A 26,525-nucleotide genomic window follows, 5' to 3' on the forward strand; every position below is an offset into this window, starting at 1 on the left:
GCACATGGCATCCAGCATGCACATGTGCATAAAGATAAAGAGGGAGGGATTCAGCCCACTGTTTAATAATGTTCTATTAAATGTGCCACAAGTAAACTGATAAAAATAGTGAGTATCAACTTTCTTTCTTTCTTTCTTTCTTTCTTTCTTTCTTTCTTTCTTTCTTTCTTTCTTTATTTATTTATTTATTTATTTATTTATTGAATTATATGCTGCCTGATATAGAAATCTCTAGCTGGAGTACAGATTAAAACATAATATAAAATATAGAACATTAAAAATTCATAAAAACAGATAAAAATCACAATAGATAAAACATTAAAATTTCAAATTAACAGTTAAAAGCCTGGGGAAACAGGTACATCTCCCTATATAACTTGTGAAAGATATCTAAACATAATAGCATAATCCAGAAATGTCCATCTTTGCTGCCTCATATGTTAGACATTCGACTTCTAAAAAGGTACTCTCTGGGCACAAACTACTACACTTTGGAACATGACAATATTGTATATCCTTCAGCAGATAAGTACTGGATGGCATATAAATAAACCTATTTTATAACATGCTACAATAATGTTCTACAGAAGGTCATAATCTCTGTTTGAATTTTCATAAAACAAATTCTCCAATTCCTTTAACTTCTGCAATTCACTCCGATCTCCACTTGAAAAATCCTGTCTACCTCAAGCACACTCAGAAGGAACAAGCTCCTCTGAGCAATGTCCTTTCTTAATATAACAATTATAACCTCATACAAGGTGAAGAATTCTAATGCATTACAGTTTATCACAAGGGACATCAAGCATTTCGTTCCTATTAGGATGTGAGCAAATTAGCCTTGCGCATTCCACTTGAATAGTGACGTCCCGTCACTGGATATAAATATAAAATAGAAATAAATGCGAAATGCACTGAAATCTTATCAAGCTCAAGCAAGTATTCTAATTGCATGAGAGAAAAAAGAGCTGCTGTAACAAGGGCCCTTGGTGCCTGCAGGCAAGTCTTTGATTTTGTACCTTTCCTTCTTGTAGCTCTCTGCATTGAATACCCTTGTAGTCTTTTCAGTTTAACTTAAAAGACCTTTAATAATTAAAAAAGACCAGAGTGGTGCTACCTTATTTAGTGTTACAGGCTAGAATCTGTCCCAGTGAATGGCAATCTTTTGTTCCTTATAAAAAAATTAAAAGTTTCATTGGCAAAAGCAAGTATTGTTGATCTTGTGAAAAGATGCCTGCTTTGCTTGCTTTAAAGGAGAATTTTATTTGGGGGTGGGGGAGAGTTGAGAAATAAATCTGAGATCTTTCCATATTAAACCTACAGTTTGGTTGGGTTCATGAAGAAAACCACAGTTAATTCATACAAAGCCCTTCTTTTGGCTTGCCTGTGAGAGAGGGCTTAAATAAATTATGGTAAGAAGTCTCATTATTTCATTAAATGCCTCATTATTTATGTTGGCTTTGCTAATATAAAAATTGATAGTAAAATCTTAATAAGGAAGTTTGTAAAGTCTTAATCAGAAATCTAGTAAATTTAGGTTTAATCTTGATGTCTTATTGTGCTTTCTAAACAAGTCCCAGAACTGGCAGAAAAGGAGTAAGTGAGCTGCTGAAAAAGCTCTGTAAAACAGGTATGGAAGAACCCAGTCTCAAGGGAGGATTAATTTTTTTTTCCTGGACAAAAAGCACATATATCAGTGTGTGTGTGTGTGTGTGTGTGTGTGTGTGTGTCTGTCTGTCTGTCTTATGTATGTATGTATGTATTTATTTATTTATTTAAAATATTTATATACTGCTTTTCCAAAAGTTGCTCAAAACAGTTTACAAAACCTGTTAAAATAAAACCTGGTTAAAAATACAATCTTAAAACAATTGGAAAAGTCCACAAAAGTTAAGATCTACTAATCAAAGGATGGGGAGGGGGAGACCAGGGTCAATCAAATGCCAAGCAAGAAAGGAAAATTTCATAGTCCCTCTGAAACCACAAGGTGTTGCTAGTTTCCTAATGCTATGTGGAGGTCATTCCAGAATTTGAGAGACCATGACTGTAGAGGTCCTGCTTCTTGCCATCACAGTCCTAACCATAAATACGAGTCAGCAAGCCTGAGGTCTAGATCTCAGCTGGAAAGTGGACTCATGTAGAGGTACAGTCCATGAGATTTGTGAATACTGTGTATATTTTTCCCCCCCTGCACTCTGTTTAATTTCCGCAAATCAGCTTTACATAAACTGCAATGGTTCTCCAATGATACATATAACAAGTTTGACTCCAAAGATTATCAACCAGAAATTACTGAGCACAGAGTTTGTCTCAATATGGCTGCAGAAGAACCCCACCGAGGTCCTGCCAATTATAAGTAAGTGCAAAAGGGGAATTGGCAATATAAACTGCAAAAGGGAAATGGGTGATATAAAGCACAACATAGGTGAGCAAGAGAGACAAGATGAACCCTCCTCCAATCCTTGCTTTCCCCACCCCCCATCACCCTGCCCAAGAAAACTTGCTATAATTTTATCCTGGTTTGTCCACTCTATTTTCCAGTACAGTATTAGAGAGATTGTGCTTAAAATGTATATGACCACCACTGCTTTTCAAGCTGAGACAATATAAGAAAGGACCCCCATCAGATACACACTACTATGTACTGTCATTTTAGTTTATATCAGATTGTCAACACATGGATTCTAATGGGGTGATGTTTATAAGTTGTGTAGCTGCCATCTTTAAGAATAACCAATTGGGGAAAATATTCCCATGTACTGTAAATGTGGTTTTATTGGATTTTAAGCACTAGAATTCTAAAGTGTTGGTGCTTATACTTTGGGAACTGTCGTCTTGTTTGTAGTATCTCATGCCATGTGCTGTACATTCAGTTTGTATCGGATTGTAGCTGCTAATGTATTTACTGGGATACATGCATGCACAGAGAGAGAGAGAGAGAGAGAGAGAGAGAGAGAGAGAGAGAGAGAGAGATGGTGTACTCACAAACCATTTTTCCTTCAGAAAGTAGGCTAAAAACATTATGAAACTATTCTCACGATTAATCAAAACCAGGCTAACAGAGCCCAGCCTTGTTTTGATCAATTGTGGGAACCACCTGGCTCGTGGGTGAGCCCAGTGGCTCTCTGGCGCCTAGCCCACCTAACAACCCGTCCCCTTAAGTGAGCACTTTGTTAACCTTGGTTTTTGGATTGTGTGTCAGCTGTGGCTGCTTGCAGCTGCGGCTGGCACACTTGGGTGGGGGAGAGAGGTGAGGGGGGACCCCAGGAAGGCACTGTGCACTCATGCAGTGCCTTCCTAGGGTTTGGGGGGCCGAGGCACTGCCAGGCAGCACTCCCCTTCTCCCGACCCCTGGAACTCCTGACAGAGCTGCAGCCAGGCACAGGAGAGCCTCACTGGAGCCGCCGCTCGTCTGGGCAGCTGATCTGGCTGCCCAGCAATGAGCAACTGCTCATCTGCATGGAGAGAAGGCTAAGCTCACTACCCCTGCCGAACCCTGTCTGGCGCTTCACACGGATCGTGTGAAGCACCTCACTGAATTCATTCACACAATCAAAAACTGTGTTCTCCAAGGTTTCGGGATCTGTTTGTGCTCCCAGTTGTGTTGAAGCAAGGTGGATAAAAACCTGAGAAAATGTGATTGTGTGGAAACAAGGTAGGAGGGAAACCTGGGTAGCTCTCCCTCCTACCTTACTTCCACACAATCTCTTCTACCCAGGTTTTCCTCCTACCTTGCTTCCACACAATCAAAAATTGGGAGTACACACAGCTCCCAAACCCAGGTCGAACACATTTTTTGATTGTGTGAATGACCTCAATATATAAATAAGGCAACAAAAGACCATTCTAGTGCACATTCATACTATGCTTTAAAAAGCTGGGGAGGGGGAAGAGGTAGGAAGCCACTGACCAGGTGATCCCCTGGCCACTGGCTAAGTAGTATCCATGCTGTATGTGTACTGAACCCCAGACAGGCAAGCTGTCTCTGTGGAGCATAAAAAAATTGATTGGTAGGCAAAGGTAGTGCCACTGGACTTGCTCTTATTTCCCCATATATTAGCAATTTTGGCTTTGGAAAACACCATTAAAGGTAAACCCTTGCTAACTGGGCAAAGAGGCACCTTTTAATGTGGTGATTCTCTTTATTTAGTAGGGGGAGAGTAACTGGCCCTATCCACCCCCAGCGCAGTACCTCCAGTGACAGTTGCTGGTGTCTATCTTATGTTTCTTTTTAGATTGTGAGCCCTTTGGGGACAGGGATCCATTTTATTTTTTATTTTTTTCTCTATGTTAACTGCTTTGGAAACCTTTATTGAAAAGTGGTATATAAATGTTGTTGTTGTTGATGTTGTTGTAATATGCGAAACAAGGGAGCTCCCATACTGCTGTCTCCTTCAGGGTTATAGATGTTGACCATTTATGTTTTTAATTTTTACATAAAGTAGTCCTATACCTAGTAGTAAGGTTGATAGGAAAAGGACAGGGCTCCTGTGTCTTTTATTATGCAGAAGAAAAAATGTTGGCAGGTGTCATGAGAAATCATGCCTACCAAATGTTAAAGATACAGAAACCTTTTCTTGCTTTTCATCTGGCCCCTTTAAAGATAGGTAGATGTAAAAGACCTAGTTACACTCCACTGTAGAGTCTGGATGATATACTAAAAGGGATGGAAGAGGAATTAGCTCCAGCCGGAAAAACAAGTATAGTTTTTCACACAACCTTTGCCTGCCTCTGAAATTATTTTGTTCTGAAATGAGTCAGAACATGTAGGAATGTCATTACTGTCATCTCCAATTACTAACTTTTCAGCATGCATTATTTACTCTCCTGCTCGCTAATTCATTACAAGCTGTAAAATAAATCACTAAGCCTTTTCATCTTTAGCACAGAAAGAAATAAATGGTAATAAAATTTAGCATTTGTAGCTGAATTATGTGAAGCAATGCCGGAAACTTGTGAAATTGGTAAACAAGGACAGGTGATGTTTTTACTGGCTATGCAAATTAGGCAATATTTGTATTGCTTGTTTTGAGACTTCAGTGATGTATGTTTTCACTTTCATGCTATGTGATATAGAGAATATATATATATATATATATATATATATATATATATATATATATATATATAATTTTTTATTTAAAAGAAAAGAAAGAACATGATTACATTGTCATCTCTTGAACTTCCGGATTACAATAATTGCATATAAAATATTACAAATAACAATCCAGAAAAGCCTCTTCCACCCCATCATCCTCCCTTACCCCATAGCAAAGTTAAAGCAAACATAAAATTATAACGTGTTAAGGCATTATAAGCTGTATTTCATAATACTCTCAATTAATCCTCTTAGTGGTTTGGTATTGCCATGGCTTATATAGCCATTTTAGAGCCATTTTAGCAGATGGAATATTCTGGAAACCATTTTTCCACATAGTTCCTTCTCTAAAGTTCCCAGTATTATTTCTTTTAAGGCTGTAATCAGATTAAAATTATTAAAAGTCTGGAAGCAAATTAAGTTATCTTGTGTATTAGTAGTATTCTGACACCAGATGGTGCTGTTCACACAGCTCATGTAATGTCAGCTTGTGTTTACACTTTTTCCCCATGGGGTTGCAGCAACCCCTTGATTCCTCTGGCCAGAAACCTCGCCACCTACAAAACACTTGTTTTCAACAGAGTCATGTTAGAACATTCTACATTCTAAAACTTGAAATTCTTGAAAGGTAGCATGTTTGCACATATCAGTTAGTCATGGATTTCCTCTGTTTCCCTGGAGTCCCTTGGCCAGAACCAGCAGAGACTTACAAAACAAATACATGCACTTTCATACAGAGAACTATAAAACATCATGAAAAGAGCTAATGACTTCATCCCAGCTCTGTTGCATACAACAGAAAGCTCAGTTTTAATGAAGGCAGGCTTGTGAAATTAGGTTTTAAAAAATGGAATACTGAATGATCAGCAGTTTCCTCATCATTTTAGTTTTGAATTAACTATATCTGTGTGCTGTAAAATAGTTCTCAGTACAAAATAATACCTGCAGAATGCATCTGTAAAATAATGACACAATCCACACAATACAATATCTTTCCACATATGTGCTGCTGACTAATTGGTGCTGTTTGTTAAACCCAACTTCGTACTGTAATATTTACTAAGTACCATCAGCCAGCTAATCACTTGGCACATCTTCAGAGGGCTTCCAGTTTAAAAATTTCAATTTTTTAGTGCATTGTATTTTATATTATTCTTTGAACTGAACTACTCAAGTCACATGGTGTTAAAATTTCTTCCTGGGAACTGGTTCTCTGAGCTCTGATATCCTGTGCCAGGGGATTGGCTATATACTGCATCTCTGTCTCTATCTCTATCTCTGTCTCTATCTCTATCTCTATCTAAATTTTTTGATGGACCAAAAGTTTTAAATGCTACTTGTTCTATTATTACAAACAAACCTGTATCCCTTGTGTGCTAGGTAGCTGATTTATAATTATGGCTTTATCAGTCCATAGTATGCTATCATTCAGGGTTGCAACCTGATCTATGTTGATCATGTGTCTAATCTAGTCAGTTTAGCGAATATCTTGATGTTTATCATTTGTTTCTAACTTAGCCAATTGATTAACTGTAGGTTCAGTACTAAGAGTGATAATCTCTCAAGCTAGCTGTTCCTTCCCATTCTGATTCCATAACACTCATATGATGCAATCCAGGGCTTGCACTTCTTTCATAAGAAATGGTGGAAGAACCTCTTGGCTCATCTGCTAGTTCAGCTTGGGATGTTTGGGGCTGGCCATGGTTATGGCAGATACGATACCCACCAGTGCATAGGGTTCTTCTGCTTACCTAAGGAGGTTATTCACATGACTGGGTGGGTGAGGCAGTGGGAGGGTGGGTGGAAGGCTCACCTTCCCCCCACCCCCGACAATAGCTGCAAAGTTGTGGGAGCACAGACTATGGTCCCAGATGATCTGCGCTGTTGGCCTGCAGTGTGGAGCTCCATAGACCGGGATAACATGTCCCAGCCTCTGGAGATCACACAATGCACCACACAACATGCTCAATGCATTGGAGGATTCCCCCTGGATAGAACACCTATCTCTGTGTTTACTGGGCCTAAACATAGCCTCAGTGAACACACAATCCCAGAGCCCAGGTTAGGGGCTCAGTTGAGCCCTTAACCCTGGCTAAGTGCTAGGCTACAAAGTGGTAAGCGGCACTGCCCCACTGGGATCAGGACCAATCTCAGCGGTTCTCTCACACAGCCTAAAATGGCTGTGGTGCACGTGAGAATAGCCTCATAATGTGAATCATTGCCCATAAGCATGAAACAGGTGCCCTGATCCCCCTCCCCAATACAAATAATTTACTTATTTGCTTAACAATATTGGCAAGCACACTATTCAACATTCTCTGCACATGCAAGTGGCTGTTACTTCATGGGAACTGACATCAGTAAAATCTGTGAGATCGGAACAAAATATAATTTGGAATGTGGTCTATAGTTATACTTTTCTGCCATAAATTTAATGTAACTTGCAAGCTATTGGTTTTTTTCCATTTTATTTTTGTGAATATAATCTTGTCCATTTGCTAAACTGAACCCACAAAAATATAATATTCCTTCCTATTCTAAAAGTTGAGGAAAGGATCTAGTTCAAAATCAAAGGGGAATTTCTTGAAGATAAATCTTAATTTATGTGGGAAACAGCTGTATGTTTTGATGCCAAGTGATCAAAACTAGTGGGTGTCCCTGTTTAATTTGTTCCAGATAGTTTACTACACAAGCCAGACAAGGAAAATTATGTGAAAGGAACATAAAAAGGGATAACCCTGACTCCACAATACATATTTTCTGACCACATTACTAATTTGCAACAGTGATCACAGTTATATGATCTCCAGACATGACTCATAGACTTGTGATAGCCTCTGATCAGAATTGAGGTGCCAGATTTAGACAATTCAGAGACAGTCAACTGTAAGAACTATACATGAATATAGTTAGAATGTTTACATCAGATACTTGTTTGTCTTTTATGGTTTTCTAATTAGAAATATTTCCTGTGCATAGGTGTGGAGATGGACCAGAGTCAGGACATCCTGGTGTAGCATGAATAATTACCTTCAGATAAGGCAAACTGTAATATAAGAGAAGGCTGAATTAAAACATAACTATTAATTCTGTTTTAATAATCCAGACTTACTGACTATGCTTGTGATTAGCTGCCTTTTCTGCAGTTCATGGTAAACAAGGCTTAGGTAAAATCTATGGTCTGAATCTTTGTAAAATTATTATTAAGGGTTTTTTTATGTATAATAGCAAAAATAAAAAGAAACAACATTACTAACACAAATGCACAATTTCCAGAATGTATACGTCATTCATAAGAATCCCTCCCATATTCCCACCCTACCCCCAAAACAATATCTAAATGTAAGGTAAGAGATTAAATGTTTCTGTGGAAAGCTTCTGCATAGGCAGAGTGATGACATGGAGATTAAATAAATCCAGAAGTTCATATACTTGTGAATTTGGCTACCTGTCTCCTTTTCTCAAAAGCCTCTGGCTGATGTCCCAACTACCAAAGTGTGTTTGTAAACAGCACCTCCAAGCATGCAGCAGGACCACCCCTGCAGATCTGTCAGCTCCCTTATGCGTGTGTCTTAGCATAATGGAGCCAGTGGACACTTCTCCAAAAGCACTCTCCCAAAGCCCTCTAACACAGCAGAATCACGGCACTGAGGACAGCAATTGGTTTCTGCTGTTACAGAGGGCTTTGGGAGTGCAATAAAATGCTCTAGGAGAAGTACCAATGGTATATGGCAGTTTCCTATGTTTCCTATGTACCTGCTCGCTGGCTCCGTTGCACAAAAACACATATGTAACAGAAATGATGTGGTGCAAGGGCAGTCCCACAGTATCCTCTGAGATATTATTTATATGAATGCTTTGTTATTCAGCCATATTCTTATGGCTGAATATGGTTATTCTCCTTGGCTGCTAAGGCTACTAATCCTATAGACCAGTCTTTAATGACTGGTGCTGTTATTCCTTTCCAGTGTTGAAAAACTAATTGTTAGCTACAGAGAAAGCTCTACATATTCAGCCTATTATCCAACTTTGCCATGGCATAATTCCCAGCAGTATAGAAACTAAAGTAAAATTGTAAGGAACAGGAAGAACTAAATATATTCTCTTCATCACGTCCATCCAAAAGATTGGGTGAGTTTGTAAGACAGAACATGTGTGTCATATTAGCTCTTAGGTATTTCCAACAATAATATGAGCAACAGATGCTATAGTAGACCATACTACACACTTTGCAAATGAGGTTAAATTATGGCATGCATAATTTTGGTTTGCATGATGATAGTCCATTGGTGAAGGTATCTAAACTACATAATGAAGGCCTACATGGCCCCATTTACCAAAAGCAGAATGGAGGCCCACCAGATGCCTCTAAGAAGCCCACAAGCAAGGAATGAAGGCATGCCCGCTCTCTTGCAAATGGTATTTAGAGGCATCTTACCTCTGGGCCTGGAGGTGTCCTATAGCTGCCAGACTAGTAGCCATTGATAGACCTGTCCTCGGTGAATGTATCTAAGCTCCTTTTAAATCCATCTAAGCTAGTGACCATCACCACTTCCCATAGCAGAGAATTCCATAGATTATTTATGTGCTGTGTGAAAAAGTACTTTTTTTTGTTGGTCCTAAAATTCCTGGCCTTCAGTTTCATGTGATGACTTGTGGTTCTGGTTCTGGTGTTGTGAGAGAGGGAGAAACATTTATCTCTGTCCACTCTCTCTGCTCCATGCATAATTTTATACACCTCTATCATGGTCTCCCCATAGTCACCTCTTTTCTAGACTAAAAAGCCCCAGATGCCGTTGCCTTGCCTCATAAGGAAGGTGCTCCAGGCCCCTGATCCATCTTGGTTGTCCTCTTTTGTACCTTTTCCAGTTCTACAATGTCCTTTTTCAGATTGTACAATGTCCATTGCAGATTTTTCCAGTTCTACAATGTACAATATCACACTGATATGGTGACCAGAACTGCACACAGTACTCTAAATGTGGCCGCATCATAGATGTTGCTGCATCATAGATGCATCATAGATCAGGGCCTTCCTAATGCCCCCTAGCACAGAATTGGACCTTTTCACAGCTGAGTCTACACTCTCAACAAGCTGTCTTCAATGAGCAAGGGCCATACAGTGCCCCTTGTACTATTTGTAGAGTTGTTTTGAGAAACAGGCAATAAACTCAGGGAGAATAAATGTGGAATTTTCACTGCTGCTGAACATATTCTCCTGAGCTGATAATCTTTCCTCCTCGAAAATATTAAATACAATGTATCCTCAGAACAGTAAATAAAATGTAGAGATTTTCTTCACAACTGTATAACATTGCTTGGGGAAGAATTATTGAAACCACTACATTATCCCTTTTCCTTGTGTCTTCATATTTATGCTTTTTTATATTTATGTGAGGAATATAGCTTGTTCACTAAATAATACCCTTGCTAACTGAGCAAAGATACACCTTTTAAAGTGGTGGTTCTCTTATATTTAGCACAAGGAGAGCAACTGTCTCTATCCAACCCCAGCACAGCATTTTTCCAATGGCTTTTGCTGATGTTTCACTTGTATTTATTTTTATACTGTGATCCCTTTCGTGACAGGAAAGCCAATATATTTCTTTTTCTTTCTTTCTTTCTTTCTAAATATTTTTATTGATTTTAAAAGAGAATAAAATAAAAACAAGAGTTCAACCAGAATTTCCAAGAAACCACAATTATATATGATATACACAACAAACTGCTGCCAATCTACTACCCATCCCCCAATTAACATAGAAGTAAAGACGTATATGGATCATAGATCTGTGTATCCATTAAAAAAAGAGTTCACACAAGACTTCCTAATTTCCTAAGAAGCAGATAAGTAAATCTTTAAACAAAGCATTACAATAATAAACCGTGTCTGATCAATAAAAGATAACTCCAATTTCTTTTTCTATGTAAACTATTCTGTGAACTTGTTTTTGTTGAAAAGTATTTAAATATTCATAATAATAATAATCATCCTGTAAAGAGCCACAAAATGTCAGTTAACCAGTGAATATCAAGCACATCAAATTCACATATCAAAGTTGCTATTCGTTATATGCAAAATGAACACTTCAGTAAACATATTTTTAACAAGCAATTTTAACAGTAACTGTTTAAATTATCAAAATTATTATTATGCTTTTCAAGAGCTACCTCATATATTGGCCCCACAGATGGCTAGAGTGTGGCATTATCAACAGAGGATAACACCAAACATTTTAGCTCTCTCAGTGGCAGATCCTGAGCTTTGAAACATAGTGCTCATTAAAGATGTAGTCTCAAGAATGGGTCTTAGCTGTGTGTGTGTATGTGTGTACACACACACACACACACACACACAGAGAGAGCTAACACACACACATACACACACACAAAGATTCAGCTATTGTGGTTGAAAATAAAACAAAAAAGACAACTAATAGATTGCTTCCAGCTGGAATTAACCAGAAAAGCAATTTTATTGCATTTAGTGACAGAAGATCAATCCTGTTGGCACACACAAAAAATGTTGACTTGCTAACTGGAGTCCACATAGTGCTAATCAACTGAAGGATATGGGACACACTACCATATAAAGCTCAGAAGGAAAGAGAAGAGAAAAATGTGAAAACAAATCTGATGGGAAAAACCCCCTCTAAGATGACATTTCAAGAATCAGAAAAATTAATGGATTCTAATACTTCACCCATGTTGAAAAGCTCCCAGAACCAGAATAAGGAGCTGTTGGCACTCTTAATAGCTACAATTTAAAAGAGCAATTAACAAACAAAAGGAAATGGTAGATATTTACACTTTAGGGAAATCTACAGTTACTACAGAGGTACAGTTTGGGGTTTCTGAGACAACCCAGATGGAAAATAATCATATTTGACCACCAACTGTGCCATTTAATCTTCATTTTATTTTTCTGTCTCATATCTTTATGGTACAATGCACCTTGTTATTTGTTCCTTAAGGTCTTTTTGAAACCCAGTTCAGGCTCATAATTTTGTTTTTAAAAAAGTTTCAGTATCAACAAATGTTTGGATTCAAAGAACCGTATAACTCTTTGTAAGTGACAATTAATGATGCTCTTCTCATGATCAGTGAGAAGAGCTTTTTCTGGGTCTGCAGGGAGGGCGAGCTTAGCCCGCTCTTCCCGCAGACAAGCAGCTGCTCGTAGCTGAGCGGCTGGATCGGCTGCCCACACAGCTGCCAGCTCCGTCACGGAGCCGGTGGGGGCTGTGGGGATCAGGGCCCACGCAGCCCCTGGAAGTTCCAGAATGCCCCTCACGAGCGCGTGGGGCATCCTGGAGAGACCCCTGAGCCCAGGAGGCTGCTTGCAGCCTCCCGGTGGGGGGCTACTCATGTGTCACTGTGCGCCATGGCGACACATGAGCAACCAAATGAGGTTAACAAAGCGCTCGCTCCATTAACCTCTTTTAAGGGGAGAGGGAATTAGGCAGGCTAACCGCCTTAGACACACCGGGCTTGCCTGTGAGCCCGGTGGTTCCTACAAAACCCTGCGAAGCAGGCTAAGCTCCCTTAGCTCGCTTTCCAGTGATTGTGGAAATAGCCTTGATATATGCAATATAATAGTATATAGAGTTTATACTATTCAAGGAAAATACATTGTACCCAAGTCCCAACAAATATATGAATACACCTGTATTCAAAAGGGTTTCCTTTTATTTACTTGAACTGAAATAGTTAATATTGTCCTAATTTAACCTAATTTTATATTTGAGCCCAGCCTGTTTCAAAGTTTTACTTTCTTATAGCTTCTTGTGAAAATGGAAAAGTAACAGATCATTTGCTCTCTTTCCTTTCCTTTTCCTTTTTTTAATTTATACACATACTTCCCCATATCTTCACTTGTTTGAATTTGTCTCCTGTGATTCCCAATCAGTATACAGTTTGCCATGTGTGGACAAAATTGGCACTTAGTATAAAGGAAAGTAGACTTCTTAATTCCTCATGAGAGACAACTGGAAATTGAAATGCACAGATGTATTGGCTATGTTAAACTTTCTCTTACAAAACTAGACAGTAGCTGAAAGGACAGAAACATAAAACATCCTCTCTAATAAAACGCTTGGTGTCCGTCCGTGGACGGACACCAAGCGTGTGTCCGTGCCTCCCTGCCCTGTTCTGCGCCTGCGCGAAGCGCAGGCCCAGAACAGGGCAAGGGAGACACGCTCGCCGGCACCCGGCAGCCATCTTGGGCGGCCAGAAGCGGCTGCCCCGAAGAAGCCGGAGAGGCGGCGGCGGGAAAGTGACCGAGGTGGCGGCAGAGCCGCCGCCTCGGCCAAAATAGATGGAGGCCAGGGGCGGAGCGGAGGCCATGTAACCTTAAAAAAAAATTACTCCCATGGCCGACGCCACCGACCGCCCACCCTCCCTCCCAGCTGCCGAGTCCCCCTTACCCTGGCCGACTGCTGTCGGCCGTACACAGCCCTTAATTTAAGAGGCAGAGAGGAGCTCGCAAGCAGAGCTCCTCTCTGTGCAAAGCCTCTTGCCGAACTGCCGCTTTGGGCGCTTGCGTCCCTTGCGCCCAAAGCGGCAGTTCGGCAAGAGGCTTTGCACAGAGAGGAGCTCTGCTTGCGAGCTCCTCTCTGCCTCTTAAATTGAGGGCAGTCTTCGGCCGACAGCAGTCGGCCAGGGTAAGGGGGACTCGGCAGCTGGGAAGGAGGGTGGGCGGTCGGCGGCGTCGGCTGCGGGAGTAAATTTTTTTTTTTAAGTTACATGGCCTCCGCTTCGGCCCCGGTCTCCGTCTTCCCGGCCTGGCGGGGGCAAGTACCTGGGCCGATTTGGCCCTTAAAGGTAGGGGAGGGAGGGGGAATGGCGGCAGGGGGCCAGGAGCGCCGTTACTAGCTCCCGTTATTCAACGGGCCAAAATTCACTTGTCAAGTATAATAGCATTGTTATATAATTCTATGATGTGGCTAATTTAGAATACTGTATACCATTCTGATTGCTTCATCTCAAAGTTTCTATTGCTCCTATTCTATGCTTATTTTTGTGTAGTGTGTGTGTGTTTATTGCAAGATGTTTGAGAAAGACAAGCAAAGCATCTTGGTAGTCAACAGCAGGGAATGGCTATCACCAATACGCCCTGCTTGTTAGCATCTGATCATTGTGGTGGATCAGTTGGTGGATTTTGAGTTAAGCAAGGGATCTATATGGACAGTAATTTCCTCCAACTTCAACACAAATTCTAACAGGAGATTTTACAGGGAAACTGCATAACATTTAAACTTATTGTGTAATCTCTTAGCACCATCTGCTAGCAGTCCATGAAAAAGCAAGGTCTTTTTCAAGTCAGAAGAAAAGTAGTATTGAAAAGACATGTCTCATTTATGGATTGTCAGCAGGTGGCCACCAGATGGCACTAAGAGATTACATATTTTAAAGCGTCATTTAGATGTCCCGTAAAACCTTCCACTTCTTTTTGTGTTATTATGAGGAAAGGTTATTAGACACCAAAGAATCTAAACACTTTGATATTCCTAAAAAAAAATAAAAGTAGTACCCCCACTGCCTTGCAGGTGTGTGTGTGGGTGGGGGGTGTATTTGGTACATGGCAGTTGACAGCTGGCACTGTCCAATGACAGTCAAAACGAACAGAAGAAATGAAGGTGTGCAATGAATCCTCATAGGGATTTATTATAAGGAAAGGTTATTATACATCAAAGAATCTTAACATTTGAAAAACATTGACCACACATTTTGCTCAATAACTCCACTTCTACAAGGACTAGAGCTTAGTTTTTTTGTTAGAATTAAAGCTGGGGATCCATGCTAGGATTAGGATAGGATGACTTTGAATCCCCATTATTTCCTATGGCAGAAATATACAAAATCTGTAAAAACTAAAAAAAAATCATTAAAAATAAACCTAGTGCTCCACTACCTTGAACTTCGGGTGGTAGGTGTCACCAGTGCTGACCTACCCACCACCCAAATTTTGTGCCCCTAGGACCTTGATAAGTGGTCCAAACCAAATCAAATTGAATCAAATTGAAATTGAATCTGGGGTGATTTGAGGGAACAGATTCGAACACAATACAAATCAAGGATGATTCTATACAGGCACAAATCGAATAAAAAAAATTAATTCATGCACATCCTAATTTATTCATCTGTTTCATTTGTGTCTTACCCTTGAACCAAGGAGCTCGAATGTTGCCAAAGCAACCCTCCTCTTGATTCAGACGATCTATTTTGTATGGATGAGACTCTGATATAGGTAGATGCCTAATGTCTCAAAATGGTCCTCGTCTACTTTCATTTCCCCACCAACTAATATGGTATCTCTCCTGTTTAGTAACCAGGAGAACCCCTCACCTAGCAGTTGGCATACCCACCCTGTTCCTTTTTATCCAGGAAGACCCTTCTGGGAAATATCTTTTGTTCTCTTTGTTAAAACCCTTATAATTGGCCCTGGATCTCTGATTCAAGTGTGCTTTCAAGAGCAGACCTGTTGGTGGATACTCTGACCAAATCTCCTCTGGAACTCCTGGTGAACTGCCTGTCTTTGCACACCAGCTCTCCCCACCATACACTTCATTCCCTACTTAGAACCTTGGATTTAATGTTCTAGGTCTTCTTGGTACCTCTTGGACCAGGTGCTAGCAAGGCATCTGATAACTCGAACCTAACTGGATGTAAACTTTATTGGGACCTCTAATCCTGTGCTTGAGAGATTCACCTTTTTAATATCTGTCTGATAAGCAGAAATAAACAGATAAACTACTGTTCTTCCTCCTCCCCTTCTTCTTTTCTCTATTTCACTTTCTACTTTTGCTTCCCACCATGGCAATCGCTCCTTCCTTCTCTTTTGCAAGAGATCCTTCAGCTCCTTTCACTTCAAATCCACTAATCACTGCCCACTGAGTTAGCAAAGATTGTAGTTGTAGTCCAGCACTGGCCACTATGCTACACTGGCTCACTACTGGTTATTAAATTGTCTAAGCAAGCTTGTTTAGAATCCTCGAGTTAATTTCAGCAGGTTCTGAAATTTGAATTAATGTACTTTGTCTAAGTATTGTTTAATTTGTTCCTTGGAAATACATTAAAGAAGACCATACGTTAACTAGGAATATGCAGAATGTTTCAAGTCAAAACAGGCTGTTTTGAATGTTTCAAGCCAGAAACAACCCTTTAAATAAAGGGCCTGTTTTGAGCTCAAAACAGAACAACCCTGTTTCGTTCAAAACAGTTTGACATTTCAAGCACCATTTTGGAAGTGTGTTTTTCCCTTGCTGATTGGTTTTCTGGCACTGACTTCTGATTTGCTTGTGATTGATCTCCTTGCTTCTTGGTTGGCTTCTTATCATACAAATCAAGTGGGCAACTGTGGCTCCATTGGCTGGGGGATGGAGGAGCAAAGGGGGAACACAAACAGGGAATTTCAATACGTATTCAAAGGGACTGGGAGACAGAGAGAGCCCTCATAGTTTGTTTCTCATGAATAAGAGGGTACAACAGGATAAGAGGTAGGGAGGTTTGATTTTGTGGTTTTCTTGTCTCAGCACCGAGTATAATATGCTGTACTATTGCTGATATAACTATCTGGTTTTGCTGGATCTCAGCTTGACAGAAGCAGAACTTGGGTAACTGCCTTGATCCTTCCTTGAGTTGTGATTTGTTTTGTTTGTGAGATAATGTCGTGGTGATAAATAGACAGATAGTGGTAGCTCGGTCTCTCTTTCTCGCGCTCTCTCTGTAATATTTCTTGGTGATTGCTGTGATGAACTCCATGTCTGGCTTTGAGACTGACTTATGTTTCACTCACTTCCCTAGTCTGCTCTGCAATCTGCATTGCAAGGTGTACTTATTTAAAATGTGGCTAAATTTGCTCTAGTTGAGCATAAGGCTATGCTTGTTGCTAAGAAAGAGTGCTGCTGTGGCAGCTGTTGCAATGCTAGGAAGTAAGGAGTTATAATTGTGTATGAGAGAGAAACTTGTGCCAATGATGTTTTTGCTGTGCAGGGACTGTGGCTGGCACTGGATTCTGGGTCAATGATTCTTATTTGGCCATTTTTGGACTGTGTTAAAAATATGTGTTCTGTGTTGGGCGGGACAGATGCTTCTGAAGTGTTTTTCAAGGCATGGTTGAAAAATGCATTGCACGATGCAATGCAAAACATGTCTGTGACCTAGGTGCTTTTGCAGCCTGGACCTAAAGGTCCCTCCCCAACTTAAGCATCATCCCTTAAAGGCCTCTAGAGCCGCCACCCCTGCTGTGTTAAGCATCACCATCACACACACACACACACACACACACACACACGAATTATTGATGGCACAAATAGCAACTGAACTCACAAAATGTAAGAATATAAACAGGTAGCCCACACAACAGCAGCGGAGAGAAGGAGTCTACCCACCAGCCCTCCCACCCAAGACTCCAAACCACACAACAGCATAACAGAGGAGAGGAGGAGAAGTCTCCCCACCAGTACTCCCCCCCACTCTCCAAGACCCCAAACCACACAGGGAGCCCACACAACAGCAGAGGAGAGGAGAGGGGTCTCCCCACCAACCCTCCCCCACCCTCCAAGACCCCAGGCAGCCACACAGCATAACTCTGGACTCTGGAGAACTAGATTAGTAATAGTAATCAGTAGAGTGAAGCTTGTTCCAGCCATAGGGAACCATGAGGAAACTCAAAACACTCATTCATCCCTATTGGTAGCTCCTAGGATCCTATGGGGGGTTGGGGGAAAGGTTAAAAAATTGTTTAAAATCACCCACTTGCCCATTTCTTTTGTGGGTCAGGTGGTAGGTAACACCCATCATGCCTTACCACACAGTCCACTCCGGTGTCCCTAGGAGTTACCAATGGGGAACAATTGGGTGTTTTGAGTTTCCCCTATGGCCAAAACACTCAAAATGTTTTGAGTTTGTTCTATTGAAACAGCTGGCTCGACTACTGTTTTCGACAAAATGTTTTGGCCATTTGTGTTTTGTTTTTGAGCTTGAAACAGAAAGCACAATTCATTTCGTGCATATCCCTAATATTAAAAAAGAAAAGTAACTAAAGTAAGGTAGCTGGCTTGCTTTATGTGCTTACATTATTTCCCCTTCTGAATTAGCAGAAGCCAACATCAACTTTTGTCTGCATCTACCAGATGCCTTACTGAATGTCTGAAAATAAGCCTGACCCTTAGACCAGTAAAAGGAAATTTGGCCAGTAGCCTGCTTGTGTAAGGCAACCCATCTATGAGCAGTAATGTGCTTCGTTTTGAGAGCTTTTTGCCCTGATTCTTGAACTGGCCACTTCACAAGAGATGCCAACATTTTTATTGCCACTTAGAGAAAAGATTTGCCATGTGACAAAGGAGCAAAACCTTATACAATTGCAGGAGATCTACACTTTGCATTGTCCATTATTCTGCACAGGATTCTTTTTACCAGCCTTCTCAGTCTGGAGTCCCAGTTGACCAGAACGGTGCCTGGGGGAAAGAGAAAGAAACATCCAGCATACTAGAGCATAGGACTAATAGGATGAAGACATCAAAGCTAGAAATTGGGACATGCTAAGTTCAATTGGAAGATAGCATGTTATGTAGTAGTGGTGGCTCTTGTGTAGAGGCAAAGTGGGCACAGCCCCACCAAAGATCTTCACCTGCAGCTGCCATGTTACTCATCTATAAGTTGCAGGCATAATTTTGAATTCAGTAACATATGCATCCTCTTCATCTCTCAAGGCTCTATTGCTCCAGGGCCTGCAGTTTGTGTGGCCAGGTTGGGCTCCAGGCTCTGTGCTCTTGATGGACAACATTAGCATAATAATTCCCTCCCAATTTTAATATTAAAAAAATCTCCTAGCCAATAATCAGCTTTTTGTTTTTCAGCCAATATGGCTCAGCTGTAATTGATTTACCTGACTACTAATCAGAAGCATCTGGAGGTAGAAGGGTTTTTGGGTGGGGCTGGAAGGAAGCAGGAAGCCCCATATTTGAGAGCACATGTTGTGCTGGTGTTCCATCTTTTGTGAGACATGGTTGTAGTTTTTGCAAAATGGGGGCACTCAGACTGCAAGCAAATGGAGTTCAGAAAAGGTAGGAGCCCAACCAAGCCCACAGAAGACATCTTGCATTCGCTGGGAGCTTTTCTCATTCACTTTCCTTTTTTCTGTTTTACAATTTCACTATCAAATCTTAGTAATGTTCAGAGATCTAGAAAATGGAATGGGAAAGGGGTGGGATATGGTGGACTGACACTTCCTCTGGGGAGTTATTTTCATAATAAACAGCCACCCTCTTTCTTCTCCCTCGTTCTGGGACTTTAAGGAAAGCCTGTTGCTATCTCCCTCATCTTTCTCTTACTCTCTCACCTCTCAGGAGGGAGGGATTGAGTGGGTTTTTAGCTTCCAAATAAAACATTTTTTTTCTGAGATTAATTGGACAATTTCAAACTTATCCTGTCTGAAATGTGTGTCTTTAATACAGAAATACTTGTTTTTAATTTTTAAGCATTCTGAGATAATTGCCTTCTATTTATGAGCAACCTAACAAGCACAGCTTGGAAACCAGTGAATTCCTGAATAGTCAAGTAACTGCACCTCATATAGTCCTTATAACAGTTTTTGTTTACGCTGGTTATGTTGTGTGTTAAACTTTGGGTGTGGGGTGAGTGGTAGTAGTATTGAAATGAGAGATCTTCAGCATAAATTACTTGTTCGGGTCTGTGATCTATATGGTTTTAATTTTCAAATCTGATGAAGTAAATGTTGCATAGAATTGCAGCAAATACTGTACAGTTCCTAAGTAAAGCCTTAATGAACTCATGGGGGCTTACTCCCAAGTAATTGTTGTGTGCATAGGATTACAGCCTAAAGACATCTCCAAGAAAAGATTATATTGTGAGAGAGGGAGAAAAAAGACTTCTGTGTTTTTTTTTTTAAAGGTATGTATTTGCATATTTGAGAGAAGAAAGGAAACTAGTGGGCTCTGGGTATGCGGGTGGAAGGAAATACCTTGTAGCATTTTCAAGCAGCAGGGAACTTGAAAATGCAGTGAAACTGCAAATATGTGCTCAAGAATCCAACCCCCTCCCCACTTCAGGTAGTCTTAGCCAAGTCCTGTATGGGGAGGAAAGAGTTGAGATTGCAAGGAGAGGGAGACCTGGGCATTTTCCACATGACACGCTGCAAAAGGGTTCACAACATGTCCCATAAGTGCCCCTCCGTATTGCCAGTGTTTTGACATCATACTCGCTGCGCTGTCAGCAGGGCGCCGTTCATATTTCCCATGCCTTGTTTCGGATTTTATTGCTGCGTTGTATGCCTACAACATTGTAAATGCATTGCAGGAAAGTAGCTGTATTTTTCCATTTTTAGGAGGCTTGCCCCATTGTTTATGCATTGCAGTGCTTTGCGGTATGGATGTTTCAAATCACAGTGCGACAATTTTCTGATTTTTACAGCTACATTCTGCCCATCCCTGGAATAATGTTGCTATTCATTCTCTTCTTGCACTTGGGTCAGGCAGAAGCTGGAAGAGCCAGTGGTGTGCTGAGCTGGGCTAAGCAGGATGGTGGACCTCCCTCCCTTTTAGCCAACCCTAAGCAAGGTCCAGAAGTAGCAGAACGAGCACTCCATTCCCAGCTGGGGATTGGGGTGCTCAGAGTGGCAGGAGGCTCCTTCCTGGCTGGGTTGCTGAGCCAGCCCCAGCATCCATCTGGCAGCAAGCAAGGGGGCAAGGAGGACAGCTGAGAGCAGCCACAGCCGCTGATCCTACCCTCCAGCCCTCCCACTTCCCATCACTTGCTGCTCTGCCACTGCCTGTTGGAGACAGAGCGCTGCACATCCCAGCTAGTGGCCACCTTGTCTGACCTTGAGAGAAGCACATAGTGCAGTGGCGGATGCAAAGCAGGACCTGGAGTATGCGGCAGTGGGTTTGTCTTGAAAGTGGACATGATTGCTTCTCGCCAGTGAGGGGAATGATCGAGCCAGGCGCAGCTTGGATCCAGTGTGGGTGGTAGCATGAGCTGGTGCTGCTCTGAGCCAGGCGGCTGCTGGGACTTAAATGCCCAACTGGAGGCCGGCTGCCAGGTGCATGTAGGTGATTTAAGCCAGCTCTCTGCCATTGGATATTTTTTTAAAAAAATTGCCGGGATCCTTTGCTGAAGGGTGCAATGGTGCAAACATCAGTTAGATTTTTGTTTTGGTGTGGCACTTCCTCCTGCTGGTGGATTTGCATAAGGCAGCCAAGAAATTTAAAAACAAAAAAGTTGTTGCACACACACACACATTGCACGCGCACACACATTGCGCACACTGCAACTCCATTGGCCCAAACAGAGCAGGAAGAGTGGCAGATAATAGCGTTTCAAGGAGAATATGGACACATCCTGCCTTGAAAACACATTTCAGTGGATGGAAAATGTGAATGGCCAACCTACAACAAAGCATTGAACAACCCTTTACTCTCAGTCTGAAACCGTTGCACTATTCCATCACACCTTGCAACAATTTAATCGTTGCAGATCTCATCATCTGGAAAACGCCATGGAGACAATGCTGATAAAAGGGGTGGAGTTACTGAGGGGAAGAAGAGGCATGGGGACTTGAGAGTGGGCAGCATTGCTACTTTCTACACTGACACCCACCATGAACCACTCTAAAGGCAGGATTCCTTTACTCAGCCAAACAAGGGGCAGATTTAGCACTAAATAGCCAGCTGCCGATATGAATGATGGAGGTTTTGGTTGAGACAACTGAACAACTTTACAAACTGAAAAAAAACCCATGGGCTGGCAATTGCACTTCCACTTCCTTTTTTACTTGTCGGACCAGGGTTGGACCTGCCTAGTCTTAATCCCACCTATGGTACCCCAAGCTCTTTCTCCCCTCCTGCCCCAACAGGCAGCAATTGCCACTATTATGTAGTACAAACTTGTAACTGGCTGTCATTAGAAACTACAGTAGTTCCTTGTTTAAAACATGTACCTACTCTCTTCTTGAACTATGGTTCAATTTCTTTGCTGTGCCTTTGTGTTTGTCTGTCTGCATACATTGGCCAGCATGATGAACAGCGTACCAGTGATGGTGTAAACAGCATCGGATTGCTGAGGATTTGTACGACAGCCCTGACACTTTTGAGAATGAGAGGATGTGCAAGCTGTGCTATGGTGGTGAATGGGAATAACTGCAGTAGCACTGCTTGTGCAAACACTCATTCTCAACAGGTTTGGGGCTGCTTTACAAATCGACAACAGCCTGAACAGTTAATTACTACTTAATTAAAGTGATTACTTTAATTACAGATTAATGTTTAATGTGGTTACTTCTTAAGTTCAATAACTTTGTTATTTTAAGTAAATATGTGTGCTCTATAGTTGATAGATTACTGGCCCAGACAGCACCAGTATTAATTCTGAATTTGCTGAAAAAACCAAGAAGAGAAATCCATGCATCTTTTCTTAGGATATTAAAGAGCCACTGGCTGGATTCACACAAACCACAAGAATCCTAGTTCAAAAGTTAGGATTAGTGAGCCCTGTGGAGCTGATTGTGAGAATCCAGAATTTCAGGTCAATCCTGGTCAAAGGCTTTCCAGTTAACCAGCATTTAACCAGGTCAATTAAAGTTGTCTACTGGAGCAGTTTGACCAGGATTACACTGAAAAATTCTGTTCTCTTATAATCAACTCCACAGGGCTCACTAATCCTGATTAACTTTTGAACCAGGATCCTTGTGATTATGTGAACCCAGCCACTGTGAAATAATATCACTGCAAGTGGGTTGTGTATATGTGTACACGTACACCTAATCTAAATTTTCTTAATAAACAGAGAAGGCAATATTCTTCCATAGGTGTTCCTCTTTCTAACCAGGACTTCAAATGTTTGCACAAATCTAGACAAATTAAGTTGCAAAACAAATGTGAGATAGGTGAGGAAGATGTGACAAATGGAAAGGATAATTGGGGAGACTGGGACAGCAAAATGCTGAAGCTGAAGTTATCACATACAGGTGCATCCTAATTTAAAGTGAGTATCCGCTTTCTTGGTTCATTAGAGTCAGCAGCAGTTGTTGTCTGACAAGCAGCAAACATTGAGCTTGGGTTGCCTGATTAATGATTTCCAGCCAATGTATGGGTGCTGTTGACTACAAAGGAATCCTAATCAAAGTAGTTCCAGTGCTGATAAATTCAGGAACTGTCCTTCTCCAAAATTGTTGACCACTAGACACTTCCACATGTAATATGCAGCATAATTGTCATTTGTATATTAAAAAATGAATTAATTGTATTTCCTCTTATTCTGTATGTGTGTGTTCACCTGTGCGCATGTGTTGCTGATGTGGACTTTGTAAAGACCAGTGTCTTGTCATGTTTTAGCAGGGATATGCTTTGATATATTTAAGCATTTTGAGGATTTGTGATAAATGTGATAAATGGTGATTATACTTCAAGAAGAGCCCTTGACAAGCCATTTGATCACACTGATATTGGCAGGCAAAGTCACTGCAACTCTTTCACCTCAAAAATAGTTCTATGAATCACCCCCAAGTTTAACACCTTAGGTGGGATTCTCCTTGAGGGAAAATAGGCAGGGATTTAGCTTATGCACCACTACCAAGTTCTGGATAAAAGAGAAAATTTCAGAAAACAAGTTGAATCACCTCTGATAAATCAGTGGTTAGGTGACACCTTCCAAAGAACTTCCAGGCCAGACTTGCTCATCAGTCTAATTAGCAAAGGCAGCTGGTCTTTCTGTCTCAGAATTAATTTCACCTTGTTCCTCCTCCCACTTCATCTCTGTTTTTGCCTTACCTCACCCAATCCATGCCTACACAAAGTCTTGTCTAATCTCTCCACCCATTCAAGGCAAGCTACCTAGATATCCAATTAGGGGTGGAAATTAAGGGTGGAAACTTCCATTATGAAAAAAATGCAGCAGATGATGACACTAAATGTAATTTAAAATAGTGGGCTACAATCAGCATGATGGTCTATCGAGGTAAGGGGCCTGCTAGGACTACTGCACACAGGCATTGTGGCATAGCAACAAGCCTGCTGCACAGTCTTGTCTGCTGCACAAAGACTTTAAAGTGCTTTAGGGCAGCAGCACAAAAGACATTTTGGAAAGCTGCACTGCTGTCCAGAAACACTTTAAAGCCTTTGTGCAGCAGCCTCATTTACTACATTGGGGCTGCCCTTGAAGTTGTGCAGCAGCTCCCTTGCCTTGATGAAGGGCTATGCACAATGTAGCCCAATATTTTCTAATAGTGTGTCAAGATCCCATCTATCAGGAGACTTTGGCGTGGGGGGTGGAACAGGTTGCCAGAATGATGTGGCACCAGGAAAAAACTGAGAGAGAAGCTCCCTAGTAAGGCATATACCTGCTCCCCATGTCCCACTCATGTAACCAAGTGGTTCCAGTTTAGGAACCACTACTTTTTCAGCATTGTTTATTTTAAGGTGAGAGAACTTACAATATTTCTTCTACCATGCAAGGATTTTCTTTGTTCAAGGCACATATCAAGCCAGTAGGTATATTTCTTTCATGTGACAAAAGTACGTTTAGATGAATCCATCTACTTCTTATAATTATTTCATGGCAGCACATGATGTCCAATGGTTCCCAGCATGACTCATTTAGAATATTTAGTACCACTGTGTTGACATTTTGCCAGGCACTCGCTGATAGCTCTGTGTAAGGAGTTTTGTTGCTGAATTTGATTCGCCTCAAAGCAGGTCACAAATCTCAGTCACAGTTCAGTAGATCATTGAGATTTTATTGTTTCAGTTAGCCTTGTTTTTCTGGCTTGATTCCAAAGCCACAAACTCAGAGTGTGGGTTCAGAGAGAAACATGAAGGGAAGGGTTGAGAAGACAACCTGCTACTAATATGTAATTCATACTTGGTTCAGTATTTGACATTGTCCCCTGTGAATGACAGCAATTTAAATGGTTATAAAATTCACATCTTTGTTTAGAAGAACAAAGATTTGCTGTCGGTTCTGGAGTTTGATGTGTTTCTTACTCCTGTCATACTCTTAATCAAGAGACACAACTGACATGAATTGTGCTAAATGTGACTAGGAAGCTGCAAATAACAAGACTCTCAATATAAGTAAAAATGACAAACCATAGGTGCACCTTTTTTCCTTTTCCATGTTAAAAAAGCTGCCTTAGGTGTCAGTGTCCTAAGCAAAACCTAGGGAGTAGAAAGGGAGAAAAGGATTTTTACAAGATCTTGCACACAAACACATTTTACGCAGAAATAGTCTTTGCCCTGACTATTTCTCAATGGCAGTATATGCCTGATGCACATTTATAGCCACTCTAGATGTGTTGCAATAAACTGATATCATTTGAAAGTAGGAATGTGCACAAACTGAGTTCCATGCACAGGTTTGGCACAGAACCAGTTCAGTGTTCTGAGGTGTCACGGGGGTGGAGCAGTAAGCAGCACCTTTAGAGGGGAGTACAGCAGGTCCTTACTTGTTCTCCTCCACTGCAGGTACTTTCCTGCTGCAGTGGCACTTCCCCAATGTGCTGCAACAGCATGCACATGGCATCCACAAATGCACAGGTGCCATTTGCATGATCAGCAACACCAAGCTTCTGTCTGGGAAAGAACTTGTTAAACTACATGAGCTCCTCCTTAAAGCATAGTTATCTAACCTTTTAGATAAAGCTTTCAAACTGCTCTGAAATACCCATACTTACCTGAAATAGTCAGCATATGGTAATCACAGTGAAATCTAAGTGAAACTGTAAATGAGGTTTTGTTCTTTGCAGGCACATCTAAAAGGATCATTTCCCAAAAAAGAAGATTTTTGTCATTTTGAGACTGCTAAAAAATTTAGAGATACAAGTGAGGACCACAACATTTTGTTAATGGATCTTCAGTCCCCCTCCCACCCACCCCCAAAAGGAGATATGTAATGCTTCTCTTGAGTAATGCGACTCTTGAGAGAGGGGACAGTTTCAGGAGCAGGGAAGGTAAAATGAAAGTGTGTTCCCCATTCCCTTCAATTTCCTTCAGATATTCCAATTCAAATGTGTTCAAATGTGTTCCCCATTCCCTTCAATTTCCTTCAGATATTCCACTATATAACACTCAGGAGTAAAAGTTTGGGGTTGGCTGCCAGCCCTGAATGTGAATATTTTATTGCAATATAGGGGGTAGATCTGGTAAATGGAAAAGCTAAACAGTGTCATTTTAGTGTAGTGCACAGAGGGGAGTCTTTTTAAAAATCTCATGGCACACATCCCACACAACCTTAATCCCTACCCCAGGCAGTGTTCCCTCTAACAGGGATTCCCAGATGTTGTTGACTACAACCCCCATAATCCCCAAGCAAAAGCCATTGCAGCTAGGGATTTTGGGAGTTGTAGTCAAAAACATGGGCATACTGTATGTTAGAGGGCCCCCGAAGGACAGTCTCATCTCCCATGGCGCAGGCA

The 26,525-nt window shown here is 41.2% G+C and overlaps 1 protein-coding gene across 23 annotated transcripts in view; it reads left to right on the forward strand.

Moving 5' to 3' along the window:
• The window catches only part of TENM3 (teneurin transmembrane protein 3), a 2,371,016-nt gene that overhangs the window by 1,225,142 nt on the left and 1,119,349 nt on the right, over positions 1 to 26,525 (forward strand). The window contains exon 1 of one of the 23 annotated variants that reach the window (XM_053252614.1): positions 19,046 to 19,164. The exons of the other annotated variants lie outside the window; for them this stretch is intronic. The gene's annotated coding sequence lies outside the window, so the exon portion shown is untranslated. Of the gene's footprint in view, positions 1 to 19,045; positions 19,165 to 26,525 lie in introns of those variants that run through there. 23 annotated transcript variants of the gene reach the window in all.

The sequence above is a fragment of the Hemicordylus capensis genome, chromosome 5 (genome assembly GCF_027244095.1).
Source record: "Hemicordylus capensis ecotype Gifberg chromosome 5, rHemCap1.1.pri, whole genome shotgun sequence".
NCBI lineage: Eukaryota > Metazoa > Chordata > Lepidosauria > Squamata > Cordylidae > Hemicordylus > Hemicordylus capensis.